We start from the raw sequence: 3,956 nt of genomic DNA, 5'->3' as shown, positions 1-3,956 counted from the left end.
GAAGAAGAAGAAATAGAGGAGATGGAGGTGGCTTTATGGTTCGGCCAAAGGGGGAGAAGTAGTGTTTAGGGTGTGTGAAAATGAAGGAGTGAAGATGTGTTTATATAGGGGTGGAGAGAGGGGTAGGGTTCGGCTATAGGAGGGTGGGTTTGGGAGGGAAAGTGGTTTGAATTTGAATGGTGAGGTAGGTGGGGTTTTATGAAGGATAGATGTGAGTGGTGAAGAGAAAGATGGGATTTGATAGGTGAAGGGTTTTTAGGGAAGAGGTGTTGAGGTGATTGGTGAATGGGTGAAGAAGAGAGAGAGTGGTGGGGTTGGTGGGGATCCTGTGGGGTCCACAGATCCTGAGGTGTCAAGAAAAAGTCATCCCTGCACCAAGTGGCAAGCAAAAATGCTCTCTATGCCAATTCTGGGATTAAACGCCGGGCTGGTGCCCATTTCTGGCGTTTAACGCCAACTTCTTGCCCTTTCCTGGCGTTTAACGCCAGTCTGGTGCCCCTTTCTGGCGTTAAACGCCCAGAATGGTGCCAGACTGGGCGTTAAACGCCCATTTACTACCCTTACTGGCGTTTAAATGCCAACAAGGTCTTCCTCCAGGGTGTGCTGTTTTTCTTTCTGTTTTTCATTCTGTTTTTACTTTTTCAATTGATTTTGTGACTTCTCATGATCATCAACCTACAGAAAACATGAAATAACAAAGGAAAATAGATTAAATATAACATTGGGTTGCCTCCCAACAAGCGCTTCTTTAATGTCAGTAGCTTGACAGAGGGCTCTCATGGAGCCTCACAGATACTCAGAGCAATGTTGGAACCTCCCAACACCAAACTTAGAGTTTGAATGTGGGGGTTCAACACCAAACTTAGAATTTGGTTGTGGCCTCCCAACACCAAACTTAGAGTTTGACTGTGGGGGCTCTGTTTGGCTCTGTTTTGAGAGAAGCTCTTCATGCTTCCTCTCCATTGTGACAGAGGGATATCCTTGAGCCTTAAACATAAAGGATTCTTCATTCACTTGAATGATCAATTCTCCTCTGTCCACATCAATCACAGCCTTTGCTGTGGCTAAGAAGGGTCTGCCAAGGATGATGGATTCATCCATGCACGTCCCAGTCTCTAGGACTATGAAATCAGCAGGGATGTAATGGTCTTCAATCTTTACGAGAACATCCTCTACAAGTCCATAAGCTTGTTTTCTTGAATTATCTGCCATCTCTAGTGAGATTCTTGCAGCTTGTACCTCAAAGATCCCTAGCTTCTCCATTACAGAGAGAGGCATGAGGTTTATGCTTGACCCTAGGTCACACAGAGCCTTCTTAAAGGTCATGGTGCCTATGGTACAAGGTATTGAGAACTTCCCAGGGTCCTGTCTCTTTTGAGGTAATTTCTGCCCAGTCAAGTCATCCAGTTCTTTGGTGAGCAAAGGGGGTTCATCCTCCCAAGTCTCATTACCAAATAACTTGTCATTTAGCTTCATGATTGCTCCATGGTATTTATCAACTTGCTCTTCAGTGACATCTTCATCCTCTTCAGAGGAAGAAGACTCATCAGAGCTCATGAAAGGCAGAAGTAAATCCAATGGAATCTCTATGGTCTCATTATGAGCCTCAGATTCCCATGGTTCCTCATTAGGGAACTCATTGGAGGCCAGTGGACGTCTATTGAGGTCCTCCTCAGTGGCGATCACTGCCTCTTCCTCCTCTCCAAGTTCGGCCATGTGGGTCATGTTAATGGCCTTGCATTCTCCTTTTGGATTCTCTTCTGTATTGCTTGGAAGAGTACTAGGAGGGAGTTCAGTAATTTTCTTGCTCAGCTGTCCCACTTGTGCCTCCAAGTTTCTAATGGAGGACCTTGTTTCAGTCATGAAACTTTGAGTGGTTTTAATTAGATCAGAGACCATGGTTGCTAAGTCAGAGTGACTCTACTTAGAATTCTCTGTCTGTTGCTGAAAAGATGATGGAAAAGGCTTGCCATTGCTAAACCTGTTTCTTCCACCATTATTGTTGTTGAAACCTTGTTGAGGTCTCTGTTGATCCCTCCATGAGATATTTGGATGATTTCTCCATGAAGGATTATAGGTGTTTCCATAGGGTTCTCCCATGTAATTCACCTCTTCCATTGAAGGGTTCTCAGGATCATAAGCTTCTTCTTCAGATGAAGCGTCCTTAGTACTGCCTGGTGCAGCTTGCATTCCAGACAGACTTTAAGAAATCAAATTGACTTGCTGAGTCAATATTTTGTTTTGAGCCAATATGGAATTCAGAGTATCAATCTCAAGAACTCCTTTCTTCTGATTCGTCCCATTGTTCACAGGATTCCTTTCAGAAGTGTACATGAATTGGTTATTTGCAACCATTTCAATTAGTTCTTGAGCTTCTGCAGGCGTCTTCTTCAGATGAAGAGATCCTCCAGCAGAGCTATCCAATGACATCTTGGACAGTTCAGACAGACCATCATAGAAGATACCTATGATGCTCCATTCAGAAAGCATGTCAGAAGGACACTTTCTGATCAATTGTTTGTATCTTTCCCAAGCTTCATAGAGGGATTCACCTTCCTTCTGTCTGAAGGTTTGGACTTCCACTCTAAGCTTACTCAAATTTTGAGGTGGAAAGAACTTTGCCAAGAAGGCATTGACTAGCTTTTCCCAAGAGTTCAGACTTTCTTTAGGTTGTGAATCCAACCAAATCCTAGCTCTGTCTCTCACAGCAAAAGGGAATAGCATAAGTCTGTAGACCTCAGGGTCAACCCCATTAGTCTTGACAGTGTCACAGATTTGCAAAAATTCAGCTAAAAACTGATGAGGATCTTCCAATGGAAGTCCATGGAACTTGCAATTCTGTTGCATTAGAGAAACTAATTGAGGCTTAAGCTCAAAGTTGTTTGCTCCAATGGCAGGGATAGAGATGCTTCTCCCATAGAAGTTGGGAGTAGGTGCAGTAAATTCACCCAGCACCTTCCTTGTATTGTTGGCATTGTTGTTGTTTTCGGCTGCCATGGGTTCTTCTTCTTTGAAGATTTCTGTTAGGTCCTCTACAGAGAGTTGTGCCTTAGCTTCTTTTAGCTTTCGCTTCAAGGTCCTTTCAGGTTCACGGTCAGCCTCAACAAGAATGCTTTTGTCTTTGCTCCTGCTCATATGAAAGAGAAGAGAACAAGAAAATATGGAATCCTCTATGTCACAGTATAGAGATTCCTTGAGGTGTCAGAGGAAAAGAAAAATAGAAGGAAGAAGTAGAAGAATTCGAACTTATCAAGAGGGATGGAGTTCGAATTGTTCATTGAGGAATAGTGTTAGTCCATAAATAGAAGGATGTGAGAAGAGGGGAAGAAATTTTCGAAAATTAAGTAAAAGATTTTAAAAACATTTTGAAAACTACTAATTGATTTTCGAAAACTAAGAGTGGAAAAGAAATCAAGTGATTTTTGAAAAAGATTTTGAAATTAGAAATCAAAAAGGTATGATTGAAAACTATTTTGAAAAAGATATGATTAAGAAGATATGATTGAAAAGTTATGGTTTTAAAAAGATGTGATTGAGAAGATATGATTTGAAAAACAATTTAAAAAGAGTTGATTTTAAAAATTAATGACTTGGCTAACAAGAAAAGATATGATTCAAACATTAAACCTTTCTCAACAGAAAAGGCAACATACTTGAAATGTTGAATCAAATCATTAATTGATAGCAAGTATTTTTGAAAATGGAAAGAAATTGATTTTGAAAACATATGATTGAAAAGATATGATTTGAAAAAGATTTGATTTTGAAAATTTTTGAAAACTTGAAAAAAAAATTTTAATTAAAAACAGAATCTTCCCTCTTGTGCCATCCTGGCGTTAAACGCCCAGAATGGTATCCATTCTGGCGTTTAACGCCCAAAGCACTACCCTTTTGGGCGTTAAATGCCCAACCAGGCACCCTGGCTGGCGTTTAAACGCCAGTTTGCCTTCTTCACT

General features: G+C 41.0%; 1 non-coding gene across 1 annotated transcript; it reads left to right on the top strand.

The window, feature by feature from the left end:
* The first annotated feature begins 2,484 nt into the window (after window positions 1-2,484).
* LOC130958729 (small nucleolar RNA R71) lies at window positions 2,485-2,592 on the top strand. Its single transcript, XR_009077836.1, has one exon. It is a non-coding gene; the product is annotated as a small nucleolar RNA R71 (small nucleolar RNA).
* Window positions 2,593-3,956: the final 1,364 nt, after the last annotated feature.

This window comes from Arachis stenosperma, chromosome 10, assembly GCF_014773155.1.
Source record: "Arachis stenosperma cultivar V10309 chromosome 10, arast.V10309.gnm1.PFL2, whole genome shotgun sequence".
NCBI lineage: Eukaryota > Viridiplantae > Streptophyta > Magnoliopsida > Fabales > Fabaceae > Arachis > Arachis stenosperma.
The sequence above is the reverse complement of the archived record's forward strand: the minus strand, read 5'-3'. Positions and strand labels throughout refer to the sequence as shown.